General features: G+C 40.2%; 1 long non-coding RNA gene across 1 annotated transcript in view; it reads left to right on the top strand.

The window, feature by feature from the left end:
* The window catches only part of LOC131273957 (uncharacterized), a 71,700-nt gene that overhangs the window by 43,559 nt on the left and 1,019 nt on the right, over positions 1-27,122 (top strand). The window contains exon 3 of the long non-coding RNA XR_009181142.2: positions 1,170-1,268. This is a non-coding gene — a long non-coding RNA (uncharacterized lncRNA). The remainder of the gene's footprint in view (positions 1-1,169; positions 1,269-27,122) is intronic.

The following is a 27,122-nucleotide window of genomic DNA, read 5'->3' as shown; positions in this document are numbered from 1 at the left end:
GTAACAATTCTAAGATCCTTCAAGATTCGAAAGAATATTTTAAATTAGCATCAAGAAAAGACACTAATTTTAAATGGTTTAGAGTTAAGATCATTTTGTTATACTCTAAGTAAAAACTGATCAATTACAGTTAAGTACATATAGAACTCTCTACTAATTACAGCCCCCTCTTCTTCAGTTTAGCCTGGAAAATGAATGTTCATATTAGCCACATACGCTAAATGATTGGGTTTTTCCTTTGGTTTTGTACAGTTTAATTGTGTACACCTATGAATTCAAACTCAAAGGTAAGTAGGAGTTAAAAAGATACAAACTAAAAATATATGATAGAATGCAGAGCTCAAAAGATTTATTTTTCTGGTTATTTCCTGGGAAAAAGAAAAAATTTACAAAACAAAACAAAAAAACAGAAAGCAGATTGAAGATTGTCAAGGGCTATGGGGAAGGGAGGAATGGGGATTAACTGTTTAATGATTATGAGGTTTTGTTTTGGGGTAATAAAGATATTCTGGAACTAGATAGAGATTGTAGTTGTAAAACATTGTGAATGTCCAATTGTCACTGAACTGTTCACCATGCTTAAAGCACTGTACTATTCTGATACTAGAGTGAATTAAAGAGTTGGGAGTGTCTTAGAAATCTAGTCTAGTGCTGCCCATACATAGGCACTGGCCACATGCTGCTATGGAGCACGTGAAATACAAGTGAAATGACCTGTAAATGTAAAAAAACACTAGATGTCAAAGACTTAGTGCAAAAATAAGAATAATAAGGACATATTGGATTAAATAAAATATATTATTAAAATAAATTTTAAACATTTCTTGTTACTCTTTTCAATGTATCTATTAGAAAATTCAAAATTAAATGTGACTCTCATCTGAGGTGCACATTATATTACTCTTGGGCAGCACTGACATCAACGAAGCCTCTTGGCAGTGTCCGGCCACCATGCTGGGGTGCAAGGGCAGAGCATGGGTCTCTAAATGGAATTACAACAGCAATTCCCAACCGGGAGCAATTTGCCTCCCCGCCACCCCAAGGGAAGTTTGGCCATCTCTAGAGACATTTTTTTTTTATTGTTATGACTTGGGAGTAGCATCCACTGGGTGCTACTGGCATCAAGTGGATTAAGGCCAAGGATGTTACTAAACATCCTACTTTTACAGGTCAACCAACCACAACAGAGAATTATCTGGTCCCGAATATTCATAGTGCTGTGGATGAGAAACCCTGGATTTGAGGATGAGGAAGACTAGCATAAGCAGGTGAGATTCCCTGCTCTCTGAAGGATCAGGAAACTAATCAGGCAGGTGGGCAGAGGATTAATGTAAGGATGTAGGAGTTAGGTCCTAGGATCAAGGTGCAATGCAAGGACTAAGTCTCAGGGAACCAGGCATTTGTGAAAACTCAGTCATGTTCTAGGGCTGAGCCCCACCCCAGAACCACTGATCTTATCCTGAGATAGTCTCGAGTTCCTGAGATCCAGGGATTAGAGCAGGGGCAACCCAGTCACTCAGGCAGTTGTTTTTTGTTGTTGTTTTTTAAGCACTATGGAACGAACCTGGGACCTCATATATGGGAAGAAGGTGCTCAACCACTGAACCCCCGTGCTCCCCATCAGACAGCTCTTAATTGGGAGTGGGGGTGGGGGGAAGGTGTACAGAACCCTGGAGCCACGCAGCACCTGATGAACCCAAGGAATGAGATCCGTCATGTTATTTTTTCATGCAATCTCTGGACTCAATGTCAGGGCTCAGAGAATAGTCTCTTCAGCCAAATAATATACACTGCATTTAAGAAAAAGAGGCTTGGCTGTGTGGGTTAAACCAGCATTTTTCCGAGGTACTTTATTGGTTTCAATAGACCTTTATTATACATTTTAGAATACCTTTCAAGTCAAAGAGACAGCTAGGTTTTTGTTGAAGACTGAATTTTAGCAGCAAAATTTGAAACCTGTGCTGTGTACATATTAAACTACAGAGGCCTTCACTTCAGAAGATAAAATGATTAAGTTCTGCCTCTGTTCCTGAGACACTGCAGCATGAAGCAGGGTGTATGCCTGTGCTGTAAACAGAGTTTAATTTTAGCCTGGGCTTGACATGGAATATTCTCTCTCAGTATGCTCTGCAACAGGTGTCTCTATGTCTCCTTTAAGTATTTGTCTACATCACCTTGCTCAGTGTCTGACTGTAAGTGCTAAGAAGGAGCATGGTGTAGCATTAGTGAGTAGTAGGTGGCCTTAGTCGCTGGTGCCCCCAGCGCCCTCCACTGCTCATGTTGCCACACACCCTCTGTTGCCTCTGCCTGTGCTCACCTCTCAAGTGTGCTGGGAGACAGCCACAGTGGGCAGGCAGGGCATGCTACTACCCTCTCCAGGGAATTTGCTTTTTTTTTTTCTTTAAAAGAGGAACCAAGAAGAAGGCAAGGCTAAAAGAGAAACAAAAGCAAGAAGGCTGTGGAAGTGGAAAGACCTGGGTTTTTGTCCCAGTTCCCTCTTGCTCACATGGCTGGGTGCCCATGACACGTGATAAAAACAGCCCCTGCCTCGGCTCTATCATTGTACAGCAGGATTCATAAGACTGCCAATTCAATGCGCTTATTTATGTGAGATTAACCAACAGAGACATGTGCTAAGAGCACTGACTGGAGTCACAGCATCTGGGCTCAATCCTGGCTTTGCCTCTTACCTGTTCAGTGACCCGCACCAGTGACCTAACATCTCTCTATCTCTGTAATTAGTATGGACCAGGCAGTCTTCCAAGTGCTTTACCTGTCATAAAGCAGGTACTTCTCACCTCCTAAGTACTAAGTAAATGTCAGCCATAGAATAACAATGATTAGAAGCATGATAAAGTTCGTAAAATTCTTTTTTTTTTTTTTAAGATTTATTTATTTATTTATTTATCCCCTCCGCCCCAGCTGTCTGTTCTCTGTCTATTTGCTCTGTGTTCTTCTTTGTCCACTTCTGTTGTCAGCGGCACGGGAATCTGTGTTTCTTTTTTTTTTGGTGTGTCAGCTCTGTGTGTGTGTGGTGCCATTCCTGGGCAGGCTGCACTTTCTTTTGTGCTGGGTGGCTCTACTTACAGGGTACACTCCTTACGCATGGGGCTCCCCTATGCGGGGACACCCACGGCACTCCTTGTGCGCATCCTTGTGCACTGCACATGGGACAGCTCCACAAGGGTCAAGGAGGCCCAGGGTTTGAACCATGGACCTCCCATGTGGTAGGCGAATGCCCTAACCACTGGGCCAAGTTTGCTTCCCTGTAAAATTCTTAACACAAGAAGTACTTAGAAAATATTAGCTTAACAATAATAGTAATAATAGTCAATAATAATAATGATGGAAGACTTTTAGGCCTCCATTAAGGAGAGAATCCAGGGTAGGAGTATTTCTTGGGGCCATGATATTGTAGTATGAGAGACTTCCTCCCCCCTCTGCATGTAAAAGCATACCCATCTGGAAAGAAGGAATGGAATCTGTTTGCTTTACTCTCTGAGTTTGCCAGGGCTGCTATGACAAATAGCACAAACTGGTTCATTTAAACAATAGGAATTTATTGGCATACACTTTGGAGGCTAGATATCCAACATCATGGTATCAGCAGGCCATGTTTTCACTGAAGTCTGTGCCATTCTGATGGTGATTCAATTCTCTGCTTCTGTTGCATAGCATCCTGTCTCTTTCTGTTACCTCCAGTTTCTACTTTCACTCCAGTTTCCATTGCTTCTAAAGAATTCAGCCATTTTAGAAAAAGGCCATCCTGATTCAGTTTGACCTCTTCCAAATAAGGTCTTTGAAGGACCAATTTACAAATGAGTTCACACCCACAGGACCACATGTCTTTGTGGAGGGACATTATTCCATCCTGAACACTTACTTCACACAAATATAAGCACAGAGCTCTGAGGAAGAAGTTCCACAATTTGGAGTCCCTGCTACCTGCAAGGTGCTGAGGCTTATTCCATCTCATCTTTACTTTTCCCTGCAGTCAGGGTCAGTATCTTCCTATTAAATTATGGGGACAGTGAAGGTCAGAGAAATTAGGTGATTTTCCCCATTGTCTCTGATATAACATGCTAGCATTGAACTTGGCCAAGACTGGGACTCAGATCAGTTTGACTCTCTCCAGGTGAGTTAAAAAAAAAAAAAAAGCAAAAATAGAAATGTAGGAAGATGGAAAGGCAAATGGAGAAGACAAAGATGCTGTGCAAGAGGCACAACGAGCTCTCCAGCCCTGAGATACAGAGTCCTTTACTCCTGTGAGGCCACCAAAAACACAAACATGAGGAATTTGCCCTGGGTGCAGAGGAGAGGGGATTACATATCACAGTGGTATAGGAAAGAGCATCTGTGATTATTTGGTGTTTTATTAAGTAATCAACTATACAGTGTTTACTACTTGTCAGCATTGTTCTAGGCTTTACATTATTTTAACTTATTTAGTCTTCATAACAATCTATTAGGGAAGTATTGATATTATCCCCTTGTTACAAATTAGAAAACCAAGACACAGAGAGGTTAAGTAATCAGCCAAAAGTCACACAAGCAGTAAATGGCATTGCTGGAATTCCATCCCCTATATCTGTCTCCCAAGCCAAAGCTCTAAACTTCAGTAAAGTTCTAAATCTACTACCTTTCAAGTAAAGAACCTTGTGATGGTTTGACCACTTTAATTAGCATCCAATTTGTTACAGAAAGCACCTGAGGAAGTATCTCATTCAGTTCCTAGTTTTATTATTAATGAACTGCAGCCCAGTGAGGTTATGTTATTTGCCCCGACACACAGCAAGATAGGAGCAGACTCAGGACTAGAAGACAGGACTTCTGATTCTCCTTTCTCTTAACTCTGCTGCTAAGAATTCTTTCACCTTTATCAGCAGTAAGAGAAATATTGTATTAGGAAGGATGCTATTAAAAAAGAAATATTTCTTGGCAAGGGATATTTTCAGAAAACTAAGAAAAGAAGAGGAATTACTTTCACTGAAGTGAAGGGGTTATTAAAATATGAGAGAAAATAGAGGTCTCAGGGTGAGACCTGGCAAGGGGATATTGCAATAGTCCTAGTAAAAGATGACACTGGCTTAAACTACTGTGTAGCAGTGAAATTGTTGGAAAGTGGTTGGATTCTGGATATATTTTAAAGTTGGCTGACAGGATTTGCTAATAGAAAGGATGTGAAGTACATGAGAAAAAGGAGTTAAGGACTTCAAGATTTTTTATTAATACAATTGAAAGGAATAGTAGATTTGGTGGAAGGAAACCATAATTCCTGTTTTGGAGAGATTAACTTTTGAATACAAGTAGAAATATTGAATAAGCAGTTGGATATATGATTCTGGAATTCATGAGAGAAGAACTGGTAGAGACTTAAAATGTGGCAGTCATTAGGGTACAGATGGTACTTAATGGCCTGTCCTGAATGGAGATGATCCAGGAAATGAGTATAGAGTGGGTGGAAAAGAGGTCAGGAGACTGAGGAATGCGGCAATCCAAAGAGTTTGGGCCAGGAAAATGGGAAAGAATGTGCAAAAGAGTTTAAGAAGAAGCAACAAGTAAGGTAGGAAGAGAGCCAAACAAGAAGGTTAGCCCTAAAGAAGGTATTTCAAGAAGAAAGTATTCAACTACGTCAACTATTCCTGAGCAGTGTAGTTTGATAATGACGGAGAACTAACCATTTGTTTTAGTACATGGAATACACTGGAAACCTTAATAAAGCAGTTTGGGTAAAGGGATGGGGATGAAGGTATAATTGGAATGGGCTCATTAGAGAAAGTGAGTGAGGCAAGTGACCAGCCTATCTTCATATTAAAATATTTTACGCAACTTCAAAAATTAAGACAGGACTAGTATTCATTGGCACATGAAGAGAAAGACAGAGCAGTGTTACAGAATAAAATTTCTAGAAATAGACTATATGAGTATTTAGTATATGATAAAGGTAACATCCCAAGAATAAATGGTGTTGAAACAACTATCTACCATCTGGAAAAAGATAAAAGTTGGATTCAATTTTATCATTTCATGATTTCCAATAAATTACTTTGATGAAGAAAAAAATGTCCTGAAAGAAAACATGGATACATTACTTTATAAACTAGATGTGGAAAAACTTTTCTAACTATAACTCAAATTCCAGAGAGCCACATTAATAAATTAGTATGAAAAGAAATTTAGAAAATCTATATTTAAGAAGACACATGATAAAATGGAGAAGATATTTGCAGTGAATACCACAAAGAGCTAAAAATTATGAACTCAAACAAAAGTAACCAATCACCCAACAGAAAAAAAAATGGCAAAAGATATAAACAGAGAATTCACAACAAAGGAATTATTAATAGCCCTTAATCATATGACAAGATGCTTAATCACTCATAATTAAAACATATACATTAAAACTACCCCAAGGTAGTAATTCTCATCTACGAGAAGGGCAACAATCCAGAGTTTAACGGTCGGTGAGGCCAAGCAATAACAATCATCATACTTTGCTGGTGAGAGGGCTGTGTGGTTTGATGGACATGGAGGACAATCCTGGAATATTCATCAAAATTAGAAATGCACTTTCCCTTTCGCCGAGGAACCCCACTGTGGTGAGGTATCATATATATTTGCATCAATAAGAAGTATGTGTAAAAAGTTAATCATTATAACATTGTTCCTAACAACAAACACTTGAAAATAACCCAGGTGGTTACCAATAAGGGTCAGTTAAACCAACTATAGAACATCCATGCAATGGACTATACAGTTGAAACCATGATAAAGGAAACTCCATGTACTAATATGCCATGATCTTTAGTATGTATTGTTAAGTGAAAAATGCATTCTGTTCATATTGGCCAAAAGAACAATTTTGGAAAGATACATCAGGAATTTAATAAAATACTTCACCTGTTGAGAAAGGAACCAGGAGAATAGGACAAAGTTGGACACAAAACTTCTCACTGGGTATCTTTTTGCTTTGATTTTTGAACCATATGAATATATTACTTATTCAAATATCTTTATTAAGATCTCTGTGGTAAATCAATTATTTACCCCAACAATTAGGCATGCTCTTATCTTAATCACATTCCTGTGGGTATGAATCCATCGTAAAAAGTATCTTTTGAAGGTATTCTTTTTAGTTAAGGTGTGACCAAAATGAATCAGGGTGGTCCTTGATCCATTTTTTTCAAGTCCTTTGTAAGTAGAAGAAATTCAGAAGTAGTCAGTTGGAATAGTCCACTCAGGAAGAAGCTGGAAAACATTGGAAGCTGGAAAAACAGACAGAAGGAGAGAGATCACCTTGTGACAGAGGCAGAGGTGCCAGCCAAGGAACTCCGAGGACACCAGAATGCTGTAGACTTTCAGGGAGAAAGCATTGCCTTGCTAATACCTTGATTTTGGACTTTTAACCTCTGAAACCATGATCCAATAAATCTGCATTAAGCCAACCCATTGTGTGGTATTTTTCATAGCAGCCTGGTAAACTAAGACAATCTCTATGAAAACAATTACAGAATGAGTGGAGATGATTGGAGATGAGTATAGACATCTTTTCTGCAAGTTTTGATTCTGGTGCTTTTCTATCTTACCAAAAAGTACTAACGAAAGGTTTTCAACCAGAACTCATAATCCTTCTTCATATGATCCTTAAAGGGTCTCTTGACTGAAAAGTAGAGGGGTAGCATTTCCCAGCAGAGCCATAACCTCAGGAGTACAACCAAGTTCTAATGCCACAACTGCCAACTTGACACAGAGGTTGCCATTGACTTTAAATTGCATTTGGATTTCAGAGATGTATAAAATGTGAATGATTATGAGTTTCAGATTAAATGAAATGTGGTGGCACGACTGCAGAGCTGCACCAAGGTCCTATCTGAAGTTTATGATCATGGATTTAAAGTGGAACCAAGTGGCCTGATTGTGTTTCATTCTATCCATATTCAGCTGCCTGGATGCAGGCACAGAATTTACCCAGAAGTTTTATCAGGCAGTAATGACTGAAGGTAGAGCGGAAGCTAAGGGATATGCAAGTAGGTGATTTTCATGGTGATAAAATTTAAGCTGGGCAAGGAGGGAAATGAAGACAATGACATGTCAATGACTGATTTCCCTTTGTCCTATGGTATATCTGCACTTCTTGCATTCCTTTATTAATTTGCCAAATATGTATTGAGTCCCAATGCTGTGTGCTATGCACTGTGCTAAACCCCAAGGTTTATAGTATTGTAGATGATAGAAAAGGTCCCTACGTCACCAAATAAAACAAGGCAAAAGCAGATCATAAATGACAAATAAAACAGATAAACAAGAACAAAATAATGCTCAGAGCTATGCAGAGAATTAAAGTAAGGCAAAATGAAAGAGATTAATTGGGTAGCAAATACATTTAGGGTGGTCAAGATAAGCCTCTGGGGGAGCAGGTGTAGCTCAATTGGTTGAGCACCTGCTTCCCATGTCCAAGGACCTGTGTTTGATCCCTGAAAAGAACCCAAACAAACAAAAAAAAACAACTCTCATTGGGGAGTGGATGTAGCTCAGTAGTTGAGCACCTGCTTCAATCCCCGGAACCTCCTAAAAAGAAAGATAAGCCTCTGAGATAAGGTGACATTTAAGTTGAGATCTGAATGATAAAAATGACTCTGCCACATAAATATCAGGGAGAAAAAGTGTCCCAGCAATAAGAAAAGGCCATATGCAAAGATCCTAATGTGGAGACTCAGTTTATTAGAAATATGGAAAGGAGGCCATACACTGGAGCATAGTTTGTGTGGTATAAAGTGTGGAAGAAATAAACAGAGACCAGATCATGTAAAGCTTCCTCAGCCAGGATGAATTGTTTGGAGTTCATTCCAAGTATAGATGCTGTGGTCTGATCTGTCCAGGCTACTCAATCTGGAAGCTATAGAATGGACTGGAGAAAGGATGGCAATGGAATTATGGATGCCACTTAGGAAATTATTACAACAGTCCAGGTGAGAAATCATGATCATGGAAATCAAGAGAAACAAGTCTCACAGGTAAGTATTCACAATTTTACTCTTTTATAGTGGTCAATGCCTTATCTCTGAGAAGGGTCAGCATATGACAGGTCAGAGAAAAATCATTGGGGGAGATGGTGAATGCTTGACTCTGGTATATAAACATTGCCCCTTATTATTCCCACTTCAGCCATGAACCCTAGAGGTGACCTTAGGCATATTCATTTATGACAAATGTTTTATTCTGCCAAAGATTACTGAACTGCCAATGAGGAATTCATTCACTTATCAGGAAGGAAGAAAGAGGGAGAGGAAGGGAGGCAGGGGGAAGGGGAGAGGAAAAACAAGGTAGGAAGGGGGTAGGAAAAATAAGGAAGGAAGGGGCATTGAAAAGATGGCATGATCTGCATACATGAATGCTTCTTGTTAAGGGAAAGGATACAGTGAATTTGCTCAGTTTTCATTTGGTAATTGGAGACCTGCATTTTTAACATTCAGCAGGTACTTCTCAGAGGCACATTTGAAAGAGGTAGCATTCAGTTTCCCTGGAAAATGAGTAGGCACGCATTTGTCCTAATTTTCTCAGCCTGCATGTGGTGAAGAGCAAAGCTGTCCCTGCTGTACTCGTTAAACAATGCAAGTATTAATACTCATGAAAATCACTGCACCACCTCAGAGATCATGGGATTTCAGCATCCACATTAACCTTTAAGAAGAGGGATAACATTTGCCTTTGCATAAGGTGTGGGCAGGGGAGGAAGAAAAGACCCCGAAGAGATGAGGGACATCAGCAAGCTGTCAGTGACATAACAGTGCCTGTGTCTCCATCCAGAATAATATGATGGAAAAGTCTCCATAATGACGGACTGAAAAGAAAACAATGGCTTAAATGGCAAACCACAAGTCTGTTATAAGGAGAAAAAACACAGACCAGCTCAGTGGATGCCAATGGAAGAAATGCGAGTAGTCTGCATAGGGGCACAGGCGTTTCAACATTTTCCTGCAGGTCAGTCAACTTAGGGATACTGGTTCCTAGCTCCAGCTGCATCACTTTAAAGTGGTCTCTGGGAGGGAAAAAATAGAGGTATTTGAACCTGGAGGCTAATCGTTACATCATTTTGTGGACAGCCACACCTGTGCAATTGGCAACAGCTGCTCACAGCTCCATTTTTAGTAAATAGTTAACCCTAACCTCAATAGCATGCAGTTGGTATAAAGACAATTGGATTTTCTATGCCTTTAGAATGACTTTGAAAAAGTCCTGCATTTTGGCCTCAGTCACTAACACATTACAAGATAGGGTGACAGTCACAAATTTTGATGCACTCAAGTGCAGATGTCTCTCATTTACATACAAGATCTTAGAGAAGGTCCTAAAAATGGGTCATGGTAGGTTATCATTGACATTTTCTGGAGAGGATATATTTTGATGCCATAAATTGGCACTACAAGTTAAACGTAATGCTGTTGAATTAACTAAATCTCCACATATGAAATCAGCTTCAGAAACTTAACACCTGTCAGAATTCTCCCTGAATTGGTGACCAGGGTTATGATTTTACCTAGGGCTTAATTGTGAGTCTCTCTAAAAATACACAGCATTCATTTTTTAGAGTTGCTGGTACCAAGTAGCAAAAATGTGAGCCAAGAGATGTTACTGGAACTTGCTGTGATGAGATAAAAGCAGGCAGTGCTAAGGGTTCTGTAAAACCAAATTAAAACATCACCCAAGGAAGCAGATCTATGCTGGAAAACTTGAAGCAGAACTTTCTTCCTTTGCAGAGCAAGGAGCTACAGGAAGGAAATCAGAAGAAAGGGCTGTGCCAGCATCTCATCCATAAAAATGCTTTTCCAATACTAATATTTTCAGAGCACATAAATACCACCTTTACCTAATTCATTGTCCACCCACTCTGGCATCATCTTAAGGGATCAAGTGATTAGGGAGACAGCTAGGCAAAGAATTCTAGGCTCTTTAATTCAAGTCTGCAATGTTTGGACTAGAATACAGAGTAAATCCATTTGCCCAAGGCAACCTTCTTGAGAAGTACAGCAAGAGCGAGTTTCAAAGGATTGACAATTATTTAATTTTCTTTTCAACCCCCCAGCACAGTACTGGATACTTAGCCACCATGCTGGGTGACTGATCCAAAACTTGCAAATGTGAGAAAGGGCGCATTATATCTTTTATATCTCCCTCCTCAACACCTTCCCCCTGCACTAGCCTGCGCTGAGGTAGAGAGAGCAGAGTGCTGGAGCCAATTTGTACCAGATCATGAGAGCTAATTATTAAATTTTCAGAAATTTTATAAGCCTGTTATAAAACACAATCATTATTTAAAATTAGGTTATGTAACTTTATAATTAAATGATTTATATTTAAAACAAATTCTCAAAATCCCTCACTTCTTCATTAGTTTAACACATTCTCCAATCTGTATTCTTGAGGTTATTTATACCCATTGTACCTATTTGGTAGAAATACGATATAATGCTGTGCTACCCCTCATCTCTAACTCGGCATTAAATGATGTGACATTGGGGGCTTAAAATCAATCATGGTGGGAATATACCACAGATTTCAGCAAACACACAAGTCAGGGTTTGATTTACTGTCTTGCTGATAAGCGTAAACTTTAAAAAGTGATGGAGAAAACAGTAGTAATAATAAGTATAAAATAGTAGTAATAAAAAAATATAATGATGCACATTAAATGTATAAATGGATTGGGTCTGAGGTTGTGACATTGTTACTAGTACCAAAAATTGAGGAAATGTTCCTCCAGTATTCAGAAATTATCAGATTCAACAAACAAGTTACTCCTATTGTTGGTGAATAGATAAAATTCGTACCATAATTGTTTTATTTTCTCTTTAACGTAAAGATAAATATCAACTAATATTCATGTTGCAACTACACCTGATGGTTAATCACAAACATAAAGTGGCTAAAGATAAAAGAATTCAGCAAAAGTCAACAAAAGCATTCTGTGATCGCCAATGGGCTTTGTCAAATTTAAAATGAAGATTAAAGTGTTCAACTTATTATTATTTGTAAATTTTGTGCTACACATCCTTTATTTCAGTAAAATTCTTAAGTGTGTGTGTGTGTGTTCTTGGAGAGCCAGTTGTTAAACACTTTTCATCATCCCACTGGAAATAGTAGGACACGTAAAATAACCAAAAGTAAAATTCTCACAGGACAAAGAAAATGAGGCCTAAAATTATCAATTTTCCATTTTTAAAATGTAGAAGAACAGATGACTATCTGTGACACAGGATACCTAAAATTTTAAAAATTAACATATGCTGGACAAAGCAGGTCAACTCGACCACTGTTGTGTATTTCTGAGAGCACCTGTAGTCTTTGATTATACTTCTCCCTCTTCACAGGAAAAAGTAACCCAAATACCTACTATCTATCAGATAGTTACTATGTATCAAAAACTATGCTAAACACATTACATGGGACATCCATTAATCACACCAACAACTCAAGGAGGCATTACCGTCATGCCCATTTTCTGATGGGAAACCAAGGATCAAGGGGACATGAGGCATCTTGCCCAAGGTTGCAAACTACTATGTCTCTCTTCATTGCCAAGGCATTTAAATTCTGTTCTGGCCTTTTGTCCAGCAAGGTTATTTTTAGACCAGAAAGAGGAAGTGCTTATCATTTCTGGCCCCCTCAAAAAAAAAAAAAAAAAATTCCCAGGCTCCTTCATCCGAGAATCAAAATCTTCCTGAATTTTAAACTTCCCAGCTCTTATTCACCACTATGGACTTGGTACACAAGCTATTCTGTCCACCTCACCTAATCTTTTACTTATAAGTGTCATATTTTCTACCACTTTGCTTTTGCTCAGATGCCATCCTTCTAAATACCTTGCCCTCACAAAACCCCAATTCCAAATTCTACTCATCCTTAGGGCTCACTAAAACAATCTCCTCTATGGTATCCTTGAGTTAGCCACCCTGAAAATAATGTTTTGTCCCTCTGCCAAACCACTTTATCTGTATCTGTCTTGTAGCACTTAGCCACTTCCCACATTGGATTAGGCAGACTTTCTCAAAATACAATCTGGTAGAATTCTAGTCACCAGGTCCTACCACCGTCAACCGTCAGCATACTAAAGACTTAAAAGTCCTGCAGTGAAGAAACATCTTTAACTTTGCCTTTCCTAGTGTTGTCCCATTTATATTTTGCCCTGAAACAGATGTCTTTACAAAATATCTATTAATATCACATGGTTCTAGTATCCTAGGGAACCTCAATTTGGGGAATGATGGAATGTATTGTTTTCATATTTGCATCACTGAATGCAACCTACCCATTGCTTTGCATGTAGGGACTGAGAAAATATTAATTGATTGAATGAATGAATGAATGAGCATGAAATCACTGCCTAGCTCTTGAGTAAAGATGACATAAAGGGCGATGGACAGAAGGTAAACTCTTGATTCCCTTCTACAACTTAGCATCCCTTTCAGAATGTTAGACAAAGAAGCAGCAGAAACAGCAATTGACAGAGACCATCACAGGGTATGTGACTGGTTCTTTTTCAGTTTACTGCTCAACTAGGGCAAAATAATGACAACATTTTAGGAAATATTAGGATGGCCTGACAATACCTGAAAAGTATACCCAAGGGGGTTGCCAGAAGACTGAGATACTTAGAGAGGTTTTTTCCTTTAGTTTAGACCTTCTCCATGCCCCTTAGTTGCAGTCTTCCTTGATAGGAAGCTCTCATTCTAGCCCTTACAATTTTATCCTACAGTCCTCTTTTATCCAGATTGGAAAGCATGGGCACAGGAGGCAATGGGTGCCTTCCATGGAAAGAGTCTTGAAATAATTAAAGGGTTTTAGAATTTGGTCACCAAAGGCCTAAGGTATATAATGGTACATGTTTCTCAAATGTGCATATGGGTGTGCTTATTTGTGTCGGCCTTTGTGTAAAAGGGTTTCCTCTTTTTGAAAGCTACTTTTCCAGCAATTGGCAAACACGAAACTCCAAAAGGCTAGAATAAACACTTTATTATTAACAAAATTATTTTCCATTTGCCTTGGACCAGAGCTGCCAGGAGAAAAGCTTAATGGAAAAGTTCAAAAACTGCAGACACAGTGAACCCAAGTTCTATACAGATTAGCAGTATGATAGAAAGGTGAATCTTCATTACCACTTACAGGCTACCTGCTGTGCTCCCTGAAAAATTATCAGGTTCTGTTACCTCCTAAATTATACATGCTCCTCCTCTGCTCACCCACCTAGGGCCACATGTCTTATCTAGTGTCACACACAACCTCCCCAACCATGATTATGGTTGAGGAAGAGAAAAAGGATTTCTGGGATGAACTGCATACTACAGCAGAAGGAAATCTAGAAAAACACCAAGTGGAGGAATGCAAGAAGATGGGTTGAAAAGGAACAATAACAAAAAAGGAACTATTCAATAATTCACAACAGTGGCCCAAAGGAAAACAGATACTGAATGGAAATGAAGGAAATAAATAAATCAAGGTGCATAGCAGAAGGAAAAAATAGAGTATAAAGGAGAAGGAGATGAAAGACCTCACCCAAGGGAGCAAAGCAAGAAGGCAATGCTAGTCCTGGCAGGAATATTAATAACTGGATAAACAGTAGAAAAGAAATAGCTGATAATTTGCTGACACTCTCAGAAAAGGCCCCAGGCAGTGGCTCCTTAGGAGTACACGAGTTTGCGATGTTTCTGAAAGCCGTGTTCCTGGCCCAGTTAGAGATACTTTGGAGTTGGAGCAGTTGAGCCATGCACTCATGTGGCGTACAGGGACTTCTGGAAGTGGTGACCTCTGGCTGAGGACAGAAAGAAAGGAATTTTAGAACCTCATTCTAGATTTGAGATGCCATACTTTCTGAAGTTAACAGTGGGGTCTGAAAATGTGGAGTCTATTCCAGTTAACCATTTTAGCCCAGCCAAAGTTGAGGAAAGATGATTGAGACCATGCTGTGAATGTTTACCCCATTGTCCAAAATAATACTCAAATAGTCTACTTTGTTTTTCCAATGGCTGGGAAAATTCTTCTCAAGTAATAAAAGCAATAAATGTGAGTGAGTGTGAACGCAATCTTTACTTGACAAGAGCAAGCCTCTATAAGAGATGCCCTCTGACTATAGAGGAGAAAGATCAGTGGAGCAAGTTGATTATTTGGCAAGTATTTATTGAACACCTGCTATGTGCCAGCCTCTGTCCCCCTACAGACAGAGTGAGGCAGGAAATCTGGGGTGGGGTCAGGTAATCTGCATTTAAGCACGTACCTCAGCTGATTCTGGACAATGATCTTCTGACCATTTTTTAAAAAGCACTATCCCAGGGAAATGTTTCTCTACCTTTTTCCCTATTATCTCCCCACAAGGAAGCTTTTTAGACATGTTTTTTTCCTAATTGCATCTCCCCCATAAAACTTTAATACTAAGACATCAAACCATTATAAAGTCTAAGTTCTGTGTTTATTTCCAATCCTTCAAGAACCAATTTTTATCCCCTTGGGGTGAGAATGCATGTTCTAGGCAGATCCTCATAGAGAGCTGTGCTGGGCTCAACAATTAGTCAGTCACAGAGCACAAATTATGAATCAGGCATTGTGCCTGACCTTGTTGGCACTAGGTGCATGTAAATGAGTAATACACATCAACCTTATCCTGGACTCAGTGGAAAAAAGACACAGTAAACACATAATGTCAACACATGTTAAACAAGAGAAGAGAGTTAATCACCTGATATTTTCCTTCCACTGAGGAGGGTCATTAGTTCAGGTGGAGGATGAAGGAGAACATCCTGGAGGAAATAGCATGTGAATTGTTTCATGACATTGACAAAAAATACCAAAAAAAGTTGGTAGTTAAGCTAACCTTCACGGAGGTTGTCGATTTCAGACTGAGTTCTAGAACACACCTGTGATTTGGACAAACATTTGCGATTTGTCTGTTGTGGTATTAGGATATAATCTAGGAGGCTGGAGAGATGTCTCCATTTGCAAATATAACTGGACCATGTATACAGCAAGTATACAACCTTAGAAACTTTCAAAAATCAATTTTTATAAATAGGATGGGGTGGGTGCATGTGTGTGTACCAATTCTGCACAGTGCTAGGCACTTAGAAAGCACTATGAAAGTACGGGTTTTTAATTTATTCATTTATTTTTATGAGCTAAGTCTTTGAACAGACCAACCCCTCACTCCAAACTTATTTAGGCTACAGAAGTTCTTGCCCTTTGTTGGGCAAGATGGTAGATAGTGAGACAACTAAGCAAGCAACATGCCTTGGGCATGGCACCACTGTCCACGTTTGAGACTTCTTCCTTTTTATTTTTCAAATATGTTTCACAACCACAACCCATGGGGTGAGCAGTCTCAAACATAGATGAGCTGAAAGAGTACATGATCCCTTAGGTCTGCACTTCCCTCACAATGCAATTGCTTGACTCACAGTTCACTTCTCTGTAGAATGTGAATACAAGTGGAAATTTTACCTTACCTTCTCTACTCTGAAAACATGTTTTCTTTGCCCAAATCAATTGATTAATAAACCATCATCAAGAACTTGACATGTGCCAAACCTGAAGAGTGCAAGATATAACACTTAGCAGTCCACCTTCTAGATGGACACATGCATAAGATAATCCAAGAAAACAAGTGTGGGTCGGCCTTCACCCAAATGTTAGAAGATGTTACATGAGAAGAATTACCAATGTCTCCTGCTCAAGTAAGTTTGAGAACACTGGGTTCAAAAAGTTAACCTTTTTAAGTTCTTCATGGGCCTATTAAAATGTGAATGTGAGTTATTGAACTGTGAATCTCTAAAACTAGCATGGCCATATAATGTATTACCCAACCTGGGATACCTTTTGGAGGAAAAGAGAGAACTAATATCCATATGCCAGATTAAGAGGCATAAAATAGAATGGACTCAGGCATCCTGGGTATGTTCTATCCCATCTGAAAAGGTAACAGAGTATCTGTGTCTGCTATGCTCATTCCACGTAACATGTAAGCTAGTCTTCCCTCAGAGGATCTTTAAGAAAAATAACACTTCTGTAATAGGAAAAAATGTGGTGTAATGGAAAGGGCACAGTTATTGTGAATAGACAGATGTAGACTCATGTACTAGTCTGCCAAAGGGGTGCTGATGCAAAGTACCAGAAATCAACGGGCTTTTATAAAGGGTATTGATTTGGGGGTAAAACTTTACAGTTACAAGGCCCTAAAGAGTCCAACCAAACTCAGTCTCCATTAGTTGAAGCAAGGTGGTCGCTGATCGCTGCCTCGTCTCTCCTTCCTGGGCTTCCTCTTCCTCTTGAGGCTCCGTGGGCCCAGCTTCTTCCCAATCTCAGCTGTAGGCTGGCATAGGGCTTGTCTCTCAGGGCTTCCTATACAGGCTTGACTCTCTTCCCAAGGTCAGCTGCATACCAAAAGGTGAATAGCTCATCTTTCTTCCCGTGTACATCATCTCGAGTGAGTGTTCTTTTATATCGTCCCACCAAGGGGGCAGGGACACAATCTGAGTCATGCCTTACTGATATGGCCCATTCAGAAGCCCTAAATTGATTTTATCAAGTAAACACAGGCCGCTCACTGAATTTAATACAACCAAAGAGTATCACACCCAGAGAAATAGATTAGTTGACAAACATGATCTTTCTCTTTTGGGGATTCACAAAAATTATCTCAAACTGTCACAACTCATAACCCACTTCTGCCAGATACAAGCAAATCCTAGACTGAGAATTACTTGGTCCCTGGACTGGCAACACTGGCATCACCTGGAAACTTTTCAGAAAAGCAAATTCTAGCACCTCACCCCAGACTTACTGAATCACTCTGGGGATAGAGCCCAACAATCTTTCTTTACAAGTCCTCCTGGTGACTCTGAAGCACACTAAGTCAGAAAATTCATTTGACCTCTCAGAGTCACAGTTTATTTGTGAAAGAAACTAATAACCTGCTGTGATGGTGATTTCATGTGTAAACTTGGGTAGGTTGCAGTGTCCAGTTGTCTGGTGAAGCAAGCACTGGCCTGATTGTTACTGTGAGAGTATTTCATGGATTTAAGTCATTAGTCAGCTGATTATATCTATGACTGATTATATCCACAATCAACAAAGCCGACTGCCTCCAGCGATGAAAGGGGTCTCCTCATCTAACCAGTTGGAGGCCTTAAAGGGAGAACTGAGGATTTCAGCAGTGACAAAGAAAGATTTCCATCTCTACTCCAGACAGCCTTTCCTCCTGGGGAATTCATCAACTTCATCAAGTTTCCAACTTATGGCTGCCCTAGGAATTCAGGCTTGCCAGTCCCCATGGTCATGTGATAAATCTCTCAATATTTAAAGATATGTATATATTTATCCTGTCAGTTCTCTTTCTCTGGAGAACCCTGACTCCCTTATGGATTAGTTGTGAGAACTACTCATGGTCTAAGGCAGGCTCTTTAAAATGTTTGCTACCTGTGAAAGTCTGAGGGTCCTTGCGGAAACAGATGGCACACTCAAAATGGTAAATCAAAGAGAATCTATTGAAGACACTACTTACATAGATGTGGGCAGATTTAACAAAACAAACAACAAGTAATGGAGTATCCAGGAACTAGCAACAGCAGGAAGCTTTCATCACCCTAGACCTAAAGGTGCAAGGGAGGGAATAGGGTTTCTGGAACCCTGTGAGAGCTGCACCTGTGAACCAGTGGTTGCCTCTCAGTAGCTTTGTAGAAAACCCAGCTGCTACCAAAACTGTCAATAGGCAGGGAGAGAGCAAGGAAGAAGAAAAGCTCCCACCCCTCTGTAACATCTGTGATCCTGCTCGTGCCACCACTGCCCAGAGGACAAAGAATCCAGGAAACACAGTGGCTAGACTTCCAAGGTGCAGAATAGGGCAGTGAAGGATGGAGAATGGGACTAGAGAAGCAACAGAGCACCCAAGCACCCAACACATTACCTCTTGTTCTTACCCCCTTAACCCTGGTGTGGGAATTTGGAAGAGGCAGGCAAAATACTACCCCGCCCTCCCGTATACACATACATGCACACACCAGCTCAAGTGTGCATGTATGTGAGGAGCCAGCTGACTGGCTCCTCCTCCCCATGCCTTCCAAGTCTAGTGTTCCCCTTTGCTTCTCAGTTGAAATAGTCTCCCAGTGAAGCAATTCTTTCCCACAGCTTCAGCCACTGAGGTGTTTTAGACTCCTACTTGTGTGTGATTGTGTGTGTGTGCACGTGTATGCATGTGCAGGTCTCAATCCTGGACTCAAGATAATGTAACTGATAGTTTTCTAGGCATATAAACTTGGGTGTCATACAAGTAACTAAACTCAGTATGTCTAAGTTGAACTCACTTTCTTCCTCCAAACCTGTTTCACGTGGATCCCACTGGCCTTCCTCACTAGAGAAGGTACTGTTCCCTTCAGCATTCCTCTGCTCTCCACTCCCCACATCCAAGTGTCACCAAGTTCTGTTGATTCAACCCCAGCCATGACAATTCCTCCCTAGTATTCCTCACTCTCCCTCCCTCTGTTCCAGCCCTCAGCATGCTTGCCTGGGCTATTCCAACAGTCTCCTCCCCTGACTAATCTCTGGCTTCTCCAGGTCAGCTTCCTCATGGTTACTCTGAAACAAATCTGGCCATTCCAATCCTCTGTATCAAAATATTTCTTGACTACCCAATGTCCACAAAATTAAGTCCAACCTCCTTACCATCGCCTACAAGGTCTTTTCCCTCAATTCTATCTCCAGCTTTATCTTCTACCTGTGCTGCAAGTGTCTCCCGGATGCTGAAGTCTGCATCATTCCCTAGATATCCCTGATCTTTTCATACCTCTATGCTCTTGAACCAGATATACTTCATACTCAGGTTCCCGGTCACAACCTTCATACCTGATAATCTCCTGTTCCTCCTTCAAAATCCACCGCAACATTCACCTCCTCTGGGAAGCTTTCTCTGATTCCTGCAGTGTTTGTACTTGGTCTTCTGTCATGCTTTTCACACTTAATTGAAGGCATATCCCCCTAAAACCCTTTCCAAATGTCTTAAACAATAAAGGAAATATATGAAACAAGTCTAGAAGTAAAACAATGATTAGACGTGATTCTCTATGCTTGTCAATCCCGGGCCTCACATCTTCACTGGAACAACTTCTAGATGAAATGACAATGTTGCTGCTGGAAACTTCTCATTCTAGAAGTTTCTCAGGAGAGTAAGGAATTTTCTTTCACAGTCAAGCCCCATGAACCTCTCCTTCTGGCTCATTCATCTACAATGAAGTGATTAATGACTCATTCCTGAAGCAAATTCTATGACCAAAGGAGACATGCTAATTGGCTGAGGCCTGTTTTTCCATGCACCAGTCCCCAGGTCTAAGATAAGAATGGTCCTGTGTGGGGTGATGCAAGACCCACACCAGTAGCTGGGGTCAATCATCCACAGTGCCCAATGTGGAGCAGGTGGAGTGGAGGTTGCAGAGGCACCCACAACAAGCACTACCTATGTGTTATAACACTACAGCTAATTAAACCTCCTCATACCTACATGTCCTCCTCGACAGGCTGTGAGTTCCTCAAGAACAGTGATCGTGCCATCTATTTTATTATACCACAGCTCATAGTAGGTCCTCAATTCATGATTGAATGAAGGAATGCATAGGTTTAAAACAAGTCCCTGAACTGTCTTGATACATCAGAACAAAGAAAGGAGAGAAATGACAATTAGATAGCAACTCCTCCCATCATGGATCAGCCCATGGAATTGTACCAACCCATAGTAAATTGTTCCAGTTCCTTGCTTAGATTTTTGCCCCTTTTTAAACAAAGGCATAACATGTGAGGCTAAAATGGAGTCTCAGCAGCCAACCTTTTCTAACTATTGCCATCCCAAGCTTCCTTCTAGGCCCCACAGTCTCCACTTTAATGGATATGTGTCTCATTGGAAACAAACAAACTTTCTGGGGTTTGATAATTATCATCCTTTAGTCAGGTTAGTGGAAATATGGGTGAGTAAATGGTTTCCTGTACGTTACTAAGTAAATTGCTCCTTGCTTTACAGATGAGAACACTGATGCTCATAAACTGATTAGTCTGTCCAAAGTTACGATGCACTTGAGGGTCTGTTTGTAACTCAGAAAACAGTATGATTTACATGGTCTACTTAGGCAGAATGCTTTAACTAGCCCCTTTTTATCTCTCTACATAACACTAGAAGTCTGAAAATGGATAGGATTGTGGCCAGCTAAGGAGATTGTGTGCAGTCCCTCTAATTGTCTTTCATTGTGACAAAAGCCCTTCAGTGTCTTGTTCGACAAATTGGATTCTCAACAGCCAAATCTCACTTCTTTCTTTCTATGCCATTCCTTTCTTTCCCTAGACTTCCTTCTGTACCAACTTTCAACTCCTCTTTATTTAATGAGCAATACCTACCTTTTGTTCAGGATATATTCTGTCTCATTTTTCCTTGCTTGAACTATTTGGTACTATTAATTTATTTTCTGCCTGTGTCTACCACCTGGTAGGTGTTTGTGAGGATTCCCCAGAGAAATTGAATCTAAAGGATATATATATGTAAATATTACAAGATTTATTTTTGGATTGGCTCTCATGACCATGGGGATTAATCAATCCAAAATCCATAGGATATGCTACAAGTTGGGAACTCAATGGTGAAGGTAAATTCCCCAGGAGAAGATGCAAGTTGAGAACACCAATGAAGGTGACAATGAATTTCCCAGCGGAGGCTGGAGTAGAGATAGACATTCTTCTGACTGCTAAATCTTCAGTTCTCCCTTTAAGTCCTCCAACTAATTAGATGAAGAGACTCCTCTCATTGCTAAATGCAGTCTCCTTTGTTGACTGCCGATGTTACCAGCTACAGATGCAAGCAGCTATAGATGCAAGCCGCGGACTAATGACTTAAATCCATGAAATAACCTCACAGTAATAATCAGTTCACTGCTTGCTTGACCAGACAACTGGACAACCATAACCCAGCCAAACTGACATATGAAATTAATCATTACATGGTGCTTGTTTTACTTTCCTGCTCTCCTTTTGTCACTTAGTTTCCCCTAATACTTCAGAATATTGACAAAAGGCTTCAATATAATCTCCTGGAATCTATTCCCTGGTTGATTAATCATTCTCATTTGTCAAAGTAACACCTTCCATAGTTTATGAACCAATTCATTTCTGCTGCTTCCCTCTGCCTCCAGTTGGTAGCACCCTCCTGGAAGTATTTACTCAGAAACTTGCTTGGCTCAGGACACCATTTCAGTCTCTAATTTGTGCTTAATGTCTAACCATATTAATATTGCCAAGTCCAACAGCCATTTTCTTCTCATTATCCTAATCAGCATCTGTAGCAGTTTGATATTATTGATGAATTCCAAAAAGAAATATTGGATTATGTTTGTCAACTAATCTTTTCCTCTGGGCATATTAGATTATATTGGATTAAGAGGTTTACTTAATTAAGTAATTATGTAAACTCTTGTGCCAGTAGGGCATTGCGTCCCCACCCTTTGGGGGGGGGGGACAGATAAAAGGCATGGCAAAGGACAGAGTTGGAGCATTCTTAATGTTAGAGTTTTGATGTTGGAGTTTGATGCTGAAGCTGGAAACCTGGGAAGAGAGGAACCTTAAGCCCAGAGAGAAGATGACCTGGGAAGAGAGGAACACAAATAAATACCCTTTATAAAAACATCAGCACCCCTTTGGATGACTAATACAGAATTTGATACCAAGGAGTGGGGAAGTGCTTTTGCAATTACTAAAATGCTGGAATGATTTTATAAATGGCTAAGGGATATTTTTTGGAGGAATTATGAGATGCTTGAAGGAAAAGCTTATATTGCTTTGAAGAGACTGTTGATAGCAATAGGGATGCTAAAGAGATTTTTTATGATGCATTAGAATTAAATGATAAAACTATTAATGGAATCTGGAGGAAAGGTGATCCATATTTTAAAGTTGCAGAGAACTTAGGAAGAGTAACTCCTGGTGTTTTATGGAAGGCAGAATTTGAAAATGGCAAACCTGGGCATTTAGCTGAAGAACTTTCCAAAGTAAACCCAGAGAATGTGGCTTGGCTTCTGCTTACAACTTATAGCAAAATTCTAGACTAGAGAGATATACTGAGGACTGAACTGTCAGTTACAAAGAAAATAGAAAGTGATTCTGGAAATTCTAAGCTTCTGGAAATCAAGATCCCTGATGAAAATGCCCCATTGGAGGACTTAACTGAACTTGGAACTGGTAAATCAAGATTGAAGATGCAGTTATCTATGAAAGACTTGTGGAAAGTCTTACTGTCTGATGGCTTGGACCCCTGCTTCCTGCATGCTAAACCAACAAGGTTTTTGAGAGAGCTGTATGAATAAAACTACTGTCAGCCTGGAATAAAAAGGATTTGGAAAGGAAAGATTGAAGAAGAAACAGCTTTAAGAGGAAAACCATGGAAGCTGAGATCTGGAATTCGGACATCACCTTGGGCCAAGAGAGGAACCCCACCCATGTGTACAGAGAGGGTGAGTTTGCCCCTGCAGTTGAAGAAGGTAGATGTTCCTATCCGATATTCTGGGAGAGTTTTGCTACCCCAAGGTGGAGCACAATCTTCAATGATTAGGGTGGTTAAGGTCAGCACCCCACAGGTCTGAGAGGGGTGGACCTATCCCCCAAAGGTTTAGGAAGGCCAGGTGGTCAACTTGTTGCTCTGAGAGGGTTGAGCCTGTATGCCAAATGTTAGAGGGAATGTTGTCTTCACATCACTGTACCAGGAGGGTAAAGACTCTAACCCAAAGATTAGGTAAGGTATGGCAATCACCCCAACACTCTTGGAGGGAGAGGTCTGGAGCTTGGTCAATACCCAGATGCTTGATAAGTGTGGAACCAAGAAAATGAGGCAAGCTGGTGGAAAGCATGGGTTCCCATATGGTCCCAAGAAGAAGAAACCATCATCTTAATCTCAGATTGAAATTGAATGGAGGATGCCCTGTAGGTTTCCTGAAATGTAGAGGACCCATGACATATGCTTCCCTCCCAAATTCTCCTTATTATAATTAAAATGTTTATCCTTTGTCTGTCCATTTGTGTATTGGAAGTAAATGAATTGTTTTGTAAGTTTCAGAGGTCTATAGCAGACAGGACTTTGCCCCAGGACAAACTGTATTTCTTTAAATTGATTGTGATATGATTTAGTACTTGCACTGTAACTGATTTAATGTATTTTTTTAAATATTATAATGTCTTTTTGGAATACAGAGGGTGGAGTGTAGCAGTTTGATATTCTTGATGAATTCCAAAAAGAAATATTAGGTTATATTTGTCAAATGATCTTTTCCTCTAGGCATATTAGATTACATTGGACTCAGAAGTTTACTTGATTAAGTAATTATGTAAATCTCTTGTGCCAGTAGGGCATTGAGTCCCCACCTTTTGGTGAGTGGGGACTTACAGATAAAAGGCATGGTACTTACATGCCTTACATGTACTTACAGATAAAAGGACAGAGTTTGAGAGTTCTTAATGTTGGAGTTTTGATGTTGGAGTTTGATCTGAAGCTAGAAAACTGGGAAGAGAGAAATGCTAAGCCCAGAGAGAAGACGACCTGGGAAGAGAGGAATCCAGGAAGCCTGAACCCTTGCAGATGTTGACAGCTATCTTGGCTCCAACACATGAAAATAGACTGGTGAGGGAAGTAACTTATGCTTTATGGCCTGGTATCTATAAGCTCCTATCCCAAATAAATACACTTTATAAAACCAACCAATTTCTGGTATTTTGCATCAGCACCCCTTTGGATGACTAATAGAATATCTGAATAGTATTTGACACAGCTAACTCCACTTTGTCTTCAAAAGTGTCTTCTGACACCATGTCTTTTTGTTTATTTTCCTATTTCACTGTCCTTTACTAATTTCTTCACTACTTGATGTCTGAATGTGGTGGTATCCCAGAGCTCTATGTTTGTTCTCCTCTATAACCCTCTCTCTCACTAGGTGATCATAGAGCTGAACTTAAGGATTTTATAACAAGAATGGCTTCAGTGACCTAAGATTCTAAATAAATCTGGGTAGTCATAGCTGAAGCTGAGTAGAGATGAATGTTATTAGGATTGAGTAGGTTAAGAAACCAAGAGGCCAAGGCTTTGGGAAAGTTGTTCACATGAACCTTAAAATCACCCCAAAATGGGGTATTGAAGTGGACATGGCAGCTGTGGGCCAAGCTCCAGGTCATCTGATGAATTTGGAGGAATGTTTGGAGGCATATATGAGGGCACGTAATGGCAGGAGCCAAAAGGAGGTCTGGGAGTGTCCTTGGGACCTGTATTAGTCAGCCAAAGAGGTGCTCATGCAAAATACTAGAAATTGGTTGGTTTTTATAAAGGGTATTTATGTGGGGTAGGAGCTTACAGATATCAGGCCATAAAGCATAAATTACTTCCCTCGCCAAAGTCTATTTTCCTGTGTTGGAGCAAGATGACTGCTAATATCTGATAGGGTTTCAGGCTTCCTGGGTTCTTCCCTTCCAGGGTCTTGTTTCTTTCTGGGTTCAGGATTCCTCACTTCCCAGGACTCCAGCTTCAGCATCAAACTCCAGTATAAAAACTCCAATATTAAGAACCCTCCAACTCTGTCTTTTGCCATGCCTTTTATCTGTGAACCCCACCCACCAAGGATACAAGAAGTTTATCTGATTAAGTAATCAGGTAAACCTCTGAATCCAATATAATCTAATATGCCCAGAGGAAAAGATCAGTTGACAAATATAATACAATATTTCTTTTTGGAATTTATCAATAATATCAAACTGCTACAGGACCTGAAGCATATAATAATCTCATCTCTTGATTCCTGATAACTCCAGTCACTATTGACCTTTCTCCTGATCACTTATAGTACTTTTTTGAACATTCATTTCTCACACTCGATTTTTTTTCACAATTCAATTAATATGCCAGCAGATACAGTGTTGCATTCTTCTCTTTCTTCAGCTTGGGGGAGAAGGAACTGGGTCTTTTTTATGTCCCCTGCATAACCTCAAAGAACTATTAGACTACCACTTAGCCCAGATCTGGACAAGAGGGACTCCATAATTAATACCATGGCTTTGCTCTCAGGGTTGTAAAGGATTCTTGGCCTGTGAGATTCACTGAACCACCTCATCCCATAAGAGGCAGTCAGCCCACCCGGATGGGCCCAGGGTAGCCATGACTCAAGCTGGTAGAGTGAGGCTGGGGGCTAAAGGATGCTGCCTTCCCCCTTTACTGTGAGCGTGGCTTTACTCTTGAACACCCCAGTTCTTGAGTACCTTGTACACAAAATAATCTGGAGAGGGAAGCTCGGGTGTTTGTCTACTACATCGAGAAAAGTGGCAAGAACTGGTCCATTCTTCTCAGGGGAAGTTTGTGGAAAGGGGGAGGGTGTCATGACCATCATCGCACCGACTGGAAAACCCAACCCTACTATCCTTGATTCATGTCAGCTGATTTTTCACAAATTAGGTCAATCCATGAAATACCTGAAACAGCTTCTCCACACCTCATCTCTTTGTACCATGTTTTCATTTGCCAAATAATATTGGGTTTTTTTGAATAGCCTACTCATTTATTCACAAGGACATATTGTATACCTAATACCTGGCAGATATCATGCTAATTAAAGAGACAATAGAGATGAATAAAGCACATGACCAGCCTTTAAGGTGTTCATAATTCACTAAGGTGATTGTGAGCATGTGCCTGGGTATGTGTCCATGTGTGTGTAACTCAGAGAAGCAAGTCCTAGAGCTGGAGAACACACAGGAATTTATGGGAGTAAAAGAGAAGGCTACCACCCCACAGTGGAGTGTCTGTAAAGGCTTCCCAGAAGAGAAGAGCCCTGGGTTGACTTGTGGATCTAGTTGGCAGTAACCAGCACCCCAGGGTTCTAGGCCGATCTGGTGCAAAGGCATGGGTGAGGGGAGTAAGAGCATAGAGCACTCTGAAAACTGCTTCAATAAGGTTTATTTTCTCACCGCCACTTACAGGTGAGTGTTCTAGACATGAACATTGTAAACAGCTTCCTTGGTGTTGATTTAAACTTTTTAAGATGGCCAGGGGCATGATATCAAGTAGGCAGATTAAGGATCAG

The sequence above is a fragment of the Dasypus novemcinctus genome, chromosome 17 (genome assembly GCF_030445035.2).
Source record: "Dasypus novemcinctus isolate mDasNov1 chromosome 17, mDasNov1.1.hap2, whole genome shotgun sequence".
Lineage (NCBI taxonomy): Eukaryota > Metazoa > Chordata > Mammalia > Cingulata > Dasypodidae > Dasypus > Dasypus novemcinctus.
Note: the sequence above shows the minus strand (reverse complement) of the source record. Positions and strands in the feature narration are given on the sequence as shown.